The sequence below is a fragment of the Pyxicephalus adspersus genome, chromosome 1 (genome assembly GCF_032062135.1).
Source record: "Pyxicephalus adspersus chromosome 1, UCB_Pads_2.0, whole genome shotgun sequence".
Lineage (NCBI taxonomy): Eukaryota > Metazoa > Chordata > Amphibia > Anura > Pyxicephalidae > Pyxicephalus > Pyxicephalus adspersus.
In genome coordinates this window covers 152,245,433-152,253,859 of record NC_092858.1, presented here as the reverse complement: position 1 = coordinate 152,253,859, position 8,427 = coordinate 152,245,433, and the positions used below count along the sequence as shown (strand labels likewise).

The window sequence follows — 8,427 nt, the reverse complement described above, 5'->3', positions numbered from 1 at the left end:
TTTGTGTGTTCTGCTCTGTTTCTCCATTACATGTATTGCACAATATAAAACCTATTGTGGTACTATTCCATGCTGTTTACATGTTAATTAATGAACTAGTGATTTCAATCAAAAAGGTAAAAATAAGTATATCTAAGTAGTGGGCCTTCAGTATTCCAGAAAGGAGGGACCTGGTTTGGTTTTAGCCCAGGGCGCAAAATATTTTTTTTTTATTAGGACAGTGGACAAAGCCATACATACTTTCCCTCTCAGCCCGCTGTGCTAACAACACACCTAGAAATGCTAGTTTACAGCATGGACACGGCAGTTTCAAGCTAGTTGACAATAAAAACAAGCCACATAGAAGAATGAGAGCGAAATAGTTTATTCAATTATATACTTTTTTAATTATTGGTATCATGATTAGCAGAGTCTATGGAAACAATGTCTTCTAAGGAATTGGACTTGGAGGAGTATGGTTGGCTCAGAGGTTAGCACTTTGGCCCTTGCAGTGCTAGGTCACAGGTTTGAATCTTGGCCAGGACACTATCTGGATGGAGTTTGTTCTCCCTGTGTTTGCTTGGGTTTCCTCTGTGCCCAGTGGTTTTCCCCCTACATCAAAAAAAAAAACCTGCAGTTAGGGTAATTGGCTCAACATTGGCTTTAGACTGTGGTAAGGATATATGACTATGGTAGGCATATTCAATTGTGAGCCCCTTTGAGGTACAATGGTAACTTTAAGATTAACATAAACTTTTACTACAGTGTAGCCATGTCAACTGAGACTTCACTTACCCCTCAGTGATACAAATTTAAATCTGTAACATATAACTTCGGTAGACACATAAGATTGTGTGCCCCTTTGAGGGACAGTTAGTGATATGACATTACAAGCAATTTATAACCACACGGATTGTGGTGAGGTGGCCTTCATTCATTATATAAAGGCATTAGTGCTGTGGACATGGGGGTGATATACCCCTGTCAAAATTCTAACTCAGAGGTTTCTGGGAACTCCAAAAATAATTTGGGGGTATCAGGGGTGCAGAAGCATAATTCAGCATTTTTAGGCATAATTTGAGTAGCTTTTACACTTTTTTTAGCAGGACAACCAAGGCAAAATAACTGAGACTGATGAAAACAGCAACTTGCAAGGTTATTCACCCTAGGATATGTTTTAGGGCTCATTTTAACGTGGAACTACATTTCTAGCACTTAAGTTGCCCATGTGTTCTGTTCATTCAAATATCAGGCTTATACTAAAATAATGAAGCTCTGTCATTTACCTCTTCTTAGAAACCTCTTGGCAAAGGTTTTGGATGACCTCATTTATAGCCAGGTCACAGGTTCTGCAAATAAATTAAATCAGTGCACAGTCATTTCAGCAGTCTGGGTTTCCAGGCAGTACATGTCTCCTGGCTCTATATGACCATTGCTGCCAGTTGCAATGTCATTGGCAGTGAGAAACATGTAAACCTGAGCCTTGTACGTAAATGTAACATATGTGAATGATGAAACAACCTCTTTGATATACATAGCATTAGGCAGATTTTCTCATTCGTTTTGTGTAAAGTGAAGATTAGACACTTGAGGAAATTGTACTCATGTTTTTGCAAAAATTAATATTTTTTCGACAACTAACAAGGGAACTGTCATCACCTTTTCCCATAAGGAAACCTCAAGGGCTAATTGCCAACACTTGAAACTATTTAATGGCCAGAATCCTTAGCTAGAGTTGTATAATCTGTCTGTGATACAGCCTCCTTAGGGAACCTATTATAGTACACCATATTTAAAGAGTTAAGTCAAGAAAAATGTAATATGAAATTTCAAGGTCACACTTAGTGCATCATTTATCTAATCTGCAGCCTAAAGAGCACTTGTCATGAGACTTTTCCATCAATAACATTTTGAATATAATCAGTAAAGTGTCCAGGGTTTTGTTTGTTGCATTGGGATACATGACTGCCATCTAATGACACGGTCAGTTTGTACATTACTGATGAAACCATACCTGTGCAGTAAATCAATTCAGCGCTATAAAATGACAGTACCCTGAATCTGAAGCAGAAGTGAAGTTTTCTCTGGCTTTGTGAGTAAGTCAAACAAGAAATAGGTTGTTTCAGTCCCCCTTAAATTCAAATTCACAATAGAATTGATTTGCTAAGCTTCTGCAATGTCACAACATTTATTACCATCAAGAGTTACATTAATTTCTCACCAGGATCTGGTATTGATGATGGTAGAGTCAGACTGTGTTAAGCTTTCTCCAACAAATTATTATTAATATTATTAATAATAACAACAACAATATTTAATAATAAAAAACACAATAACAATAATAATAATAAACAGTACAGTACAGTAATAAAAACTGTACAATAAATAGGAGTTCCAAATGACAGATACAGACAGTGACACAGGAGGAAGAGAGGAACCTACCCCAAAGTGCTTACAATCTAGGAGGTGGGGGAAGTATCACACAAAAAGAGGGGAGATATGTAATGGTGGGAAGTAGTGAACGTTTTAAAAGACAGAAGAAGACGGGTAGGCAAGTTTAAAAAATATTTAGGGGCTTGAGCAGAAAGTAGGAGCAAGCCAGACAGAATGAGGAAGACCATTCCAGAGAGTTGGGACAGCTCTAGAAAAGTCTTAAAGCCATGATGAGGTTATAAATGAGGAAGTTATTTTTAGTCATTGGAGGAGCAGAGAGAGCAGCTAGAGGAGTATTTTTTTGCCAGGTCAGAAATGTAAGTGGGAAAAGAACTGTGGACAGATTTGAAGGCAAAGGACAGGAGCTTGAATTTGATTCTAATGTGAAATGGAAGCCAATGTAGAGATCTGAAAAGAGATGCAGCAGAAGAGGAGCGGTGGGAAAGATGGATGAGTATGGCTGCAGCGTTCATAATAGATTGTAGAGGTGATAGTCCGGTTAATGGAATACCAGAGATGAGGAGGTTACAGTAGTCCAGACGAGAGATGATAAGAGCATGTACAAGGAGTTTGGTGGTCTCTAGGGACAGGTAGGGGTGGATTTTGGACATGTTGCGTAGATGAAAGTGACAGGACCTGGAAATGTCCTGAACATGGGGGGGTAAATGAGAGGGCAGAATCGAATGTGACGCTAGAACAACATGTCTGAGAGGAGGGGCGAATAACAGTGTTGTTAACAGTTAGAAATTTGTCCAAGAGAGATTTGGAATTTGAAGGGGGGAAGATGAGGGTTTTGCTTTTTCCAGGTTGAGTTTCAGGAATCAGTCAGACATCCATGAGGAGATGGCTGACAGGCAGGATGAGATCTTATCCAGGACTGAGGGAGACAGGTCAGGGGTGGACAGATAGATTTGAGTGTCATCAGCATACAGATGGTACTGTAAACCAAAGGAGGATATGAGACTACCTAGAGAGGAGGTGTACAGAGAAAAGAGAACTGGTCCAAGGACTGACCCTTGGGGAACACCAACAGGGAGGAATTACCATTGAAGAAACATGAAAGGAGCCGTTAGTCTTTTGTAGACAAGGTGCTCAAGAAGTTTGGAGACATATGGGAGAAGGGAGGTAGGATGGTAGCTAGACAGTAGGGAGGGGTCAAATGAGGGTTTTTTTAGGATAGGGAGAATAATGGAATATTTGAAAGCAGAGGGGTAGATACCACTAGAAAGGGAGAGGTTGAATAGTTTGGTTAGGGCGGGAGCCAGGGTGGAGGAATGGGCATGGAGTAGATCAGAGAGAATTGGGTCAAGTGGACATGTAGTAGACGGAGATGATAAGAGAAGAGAGGAGACTTCATCTACAGTGACAGGGCTGAGGGAGGCCAGTGATGATTTACAGGTGGAAGGGGTGGATATGGTTGGAGTGGCCCAGTGAGCAGAGACATAATGTCCGATTTTGTCAGTTTAATCTCTAAAGTAAGTGGCAATGGGCAGAGAAGGTAGTTGTGGGGGCAGCAGGAGTGAGGTTTAGGAGGAAGTCAATTGTTGGGAAGAGGCTCCCCGCAGGACCAGAGGATCTGTGCCGCTGTCTGTGTCACCCACCTCACATTCCTCTGCAGCCCTGTTCTGGATTCCTGTCTGCTGGTCACTTCCTGCTCTCAATCATGTGATCCTATGAGAGCGGTTCTATTACCACAGAGAACCAGAGTTTTTCACAGAAGCACTCCCTCCGCTGGCAGAAGTGTAAACTCCACCTAAGCTGCATCTGCTCCAGCACTTTCTCTGATGGTCGGTTCTCTCACTTGCTGATCGTGTGACTCCCATCTGCCACATGACCTCGCCTATAAAAGGAAGTGACTGGCAACTAGAACTTGCCTGAACAAGGAGTTCCCTTAGGCTGTGTTCCTGCAGTTCGCCTGATTCCTGTTTGTCAGCAGTCATCTGCCTCTGCATGCAAAGGGGCCGTAACCTGGCAGTTGCCCGCAGCATAACATCCTCACCTCCAGGGGTTCTGGTGAAGACTGGGCAGCTGCTTAGACTTTGCGCCCCGTACACGTCTGTGCCAACTGAGCTGGTGACACCATCCTGCCCTGCGGCACCATGACAATTGAAAGCTTGAGAGAAAATGACAGCAAATACAAAAGTTTGCTTGGAAGTAGTGAGTTCATTGTTAAAGTGTTTTAGTCTGGCTTTGTAGTTCATGAAGTCAATGCTGAGGGTAGATTTCCTCCATTTGCCCCCAGCTGCATGAACAGTCTTTTGTAGATGTGTGATTGTTGTGCCAGGGTCAGGGGTTAGCAGGTTGAGGAAGAGGAAGGTGGCAGGGGCAACTTTATCCAGAGCCAAAGAAAGAGAGTGGTTGAACTGAGTGGCAACCCTATCCGGAGCTGCAATTTAGAGAAGGTGGGGGTTAGGGACATGAGGCAGTTTGAGAATAGGTTGTGGTCAAGGTCACGGATATCCCTGTGCCATTGACCAGGTCTGACATTTGGCAAAGGAGGGCAAAAACTAGATAGGTTGAAGGCGATAAGGTTGTGATCAGAGAGGTGAAATGGTGTTTTGTCAAGGAGGGTGATGTTGCAGAGTTTGGAAAATACTAGGTCTAATGTGTGTCCGGCGATATGTCTTTGGCCATTTATGTTCTGTGTGAGTCCAAAGGAGGAGGTAATAGAGAGCAGTTTGGCTGAAGAAAGATGGTTGGGGTCATCCACTGCGACATTAAAGTCACCAAGGATGACTTTCACCTCCCTAGTGGTAACCCCGAGTGTGACTCGGGGTAGAAAAAAGTTGCTAAAAGTGGTAACCCCGAGTCACAACTGGGGGTTGGTAAACCTATGGAAGGTTAGTAAATAGAGCGCTTACCTGATCCGCCGGGGTCCCACGCCGTCCCGCGCCGTCCAGCACCGCAATCTCTGTCTTCTTTCTTCATCCTGCTTCTGCATCCGATGAGTCACCAGGGGATTTCCCGGTGATGTCGGTGTGTGTGTACTCCCCGGCCGGGCGGGGCAGGAAATTCACCATTTGTAGTCCATTTGTATTGCATTCAATACAAAATAACTGTATTGAATGCAATACATTGCTATTATATTATACTGTAAAATAAATTTTCATGAAAAACAATGTACCACTTTTAGACATATAAAACCGGAAAGAAATGAACCGCTAGGGAGGTTAGTATAATAGTTAATTCTCAGGGTTAAGGTCTGAACTCTGTGGTGGCTATTCCATGGGTGAAAGTGATGTCCTATACTCCCTGAACCACTCTTTCCCAATTTGAGCACAAGCTATCCTGGCATTGACTTTTTGAAATATGTGTTATCAAAGAAGATGAAAATGGCACCAAAGAATGTTTTTTTTTCCAAATATAAAAATGGGTAATGGAAAAACCTTGTCGTTCAGTATATTCAGGTAATCCATTGACAATTCGTCTGCATATAATGTTGCTGAACGTAGACCTGACCAAACCAGATCATAACATAACCCCCACAGACCTGTTTTTTTTCTTTTAGTAGAATAACTAAGTTATGTATACAACTATTTTATGCAACACATTTCCCAACAGCAGTTGCTGTCTGGATGAATCATTGTTAATATTCCTCTACCTAATCAAAGATAATTCGTAATTTGGCACAGCACAGGTAAATTTCAGATTTCTAGAATAGCCATTCTCACCCAGGGTTTCCTGGAACCTTAGGGTTCATTCAAAAGTTACTAGGGGTTCCTTGAGATGTTTCTCATTGACTTCCTATCTGATGGTGTCTGTCTAGTTCTGGGTCAAACACCACGTGGTAGATCCAGTGACATGATGTCAGTGATCTTTTAAGCTGTCTGTAACGGTGGTATTCTGACCACCACTCTTTGGGGGCATTTTTATCAATGGCCACCAATGGAAAAGGCATTCTTTCCACTTTTCCAACTTTTGATTATTAATGTTAACAGGTCACTTCCTATGACATGAACCAAAGCACTGGGTTTGTACAGGTAATGTTTCTCACATTTAAAGCTTTAAAAAAAATACATGAACGTAAACAAGTACTGGTCAGTGATCTCTTTAAGCTCCATAAAGACGTCAGATAGTCATCAGATTTCTGTCATTAGAATAACAAATTTTATGATTATTTCCAATGACAGATGATGGAAAAAGTGCAGTACACTAAGGAAGGAGAAGGGAAAAGTACACTGCTGTGTTCTCCCCATAGGAGGAAACACGCCGATCACTCCTGATTAGCCATTCATCAATCGGCCAGGGTGGATTAATAACCAAAATCAGGGAACCACTGTACACACACTAAATTATCGCCAAACGTGGCTTTGCCCAGAAAGAAGAGAGCCAGAGTTATGAAATAACACATTTATTCAACATATTCCCCCCTGATACTGATGCACTTGGTACAGCGTAGTTGCAGCTGTTCTAGACCGTTCAAATAAAAATCGTGTGGTTGGGCTGCAATCCAGCTCTCAGCAGCATCTTTGACGTCAGAAATGTCCTCCAAATTTTGCCCCTTCAGGTGTGTCTTCAAATTCGGGAACAGATAATAGACCAAAGGGGCCAGGTCAGGTGAGTAGGGGGGATGATGGACCACTTGGAGACCCAGGGTGTTCGATTTGGCAGCCACAATGTTGGACTTGTGCGCAGGTGCATTGTCCTGCAAAAAAAGGATCCCTTTGGTCAACCTTTCACAGCATTTTGTCCTAATTGCCAGTCCTCAATAATCAGCTCATTGACAGAATCGCAGGTTGCTGGGTCAGTTGAGGCGGGGGGGCGCCCACTGCGGGGCTCATGTTCAATGGTAAAATGCCCAGTCTTGAAACCAGATATCCAAGTTTTGTAAGTGCTGTAGGAAGGACACTACTCCCCCAGTGTTTGTGACATTTCAGTGTGAATGTCCTTTGCTCGCTTTCCCTGGAGAAACAAAAACTTCATGGTGGCCCGTAACTCCAATGACGTGAAACTTGCTTGTGTCTCTGCTATTACAACTTCTCACTAAAAGAAAAAAGCGTTTTAAGAATCCCAACATATATATTTGCACAGTTACATAGTAAGATATTAGGCTGTCATATGCCCCCACACTCATTTTTCTATTTCATCTGGAAGGGGGCAAAGCCAGGAACTTCCCAGCACCTCTTCGTATGTCGCTTTACAACCAGGGTAGTTTTTGCTTATATTCTGGCATTATCCTTCTTCCACCCTATATATAGTGAACTGTGAATTGCTTTGCCCATTTCACCTTTTTCCCTTGCACATCATAGGATGATATAATGATGTGGTAGGGCAAGTAACTAATAGACCAGGGTATGGCCTGATGCCATGAGGTTGTTGTATATCAGTACACAATATTGGCAGGTATACTACATTGCGTAAAGGACAACAGCAAATTCAGGAAATGATAACATTATTTAGCTATGAACTGTTCCCCATCACATGAGATAAACTGCAACCTGACTGAACACAGCTGCTGTCTCTCAGTATCTGAAAGGATTAATTCACATGCATTTTCTACCTATGAATCAATGTACTATTTGTGGCCAGGGATGTCATTATAAATTTAAAATATAATATTATCAGACCTTTTAATAAAAAAATGTGCCTTATGTTTTATTTCTTAACAAATCTGCTGTTTTTTAGAGTTTTGATACATTTTTTAAGAAATAACTAAGTTCACCTACGCTTTTAGAATCTAGCAATCAGCATTGGGCCAAGGAATAGTCAGGCAAGACAATCCCGAACCTCGTCATGTACAAATTCTGATAATATTTTTTTGTCCATCTTTCCCTTTCTTTTCCCTGGACATTTTTTTATAAATATAATTAAACCACATATAGTTGTTCTTGTTGGTCTGTACAGTTGGAAATTATTTTGAGCTTTAATAAGAAAGGCGTTTTAAATTTATAACTGCTTATAAATGCTTATTAATGCCTATTACCACTTATGAACGCCTATCAACACTTCCATTGAAATCAAAGGGGATGTTTGCAATTTTAGGTGTTTATAAACACTTCCATCAACCCATAATTT

The 8,427-nt window shown here is 41.6% G+C and overlaps 1 long non-coding RNA gene across 1 annotated transcript; it reads right to left on the bottom strand.

Annotated features, from left to right (window-relative positions):
* Positions 1 to 348: 348 nt before the first annotated feature.
* Positions 349 to 4,078, bottom strand: LOC140322761 (uncharacterized). Its single transcript, XR_011919244.1, has 3 exons — positions 4,014 to 4,078; positions 1,266 to 1,328; positions 349 to 591 (listed from the first exon to the last, which is right to left on the bottom strand). It is a non-coding gene; the product is annotated as an uncharacterized lncRNA (long non-coding RNA).
* Positions 4,079 to 8,427: the final 4,349 nt, after the last annotated feature.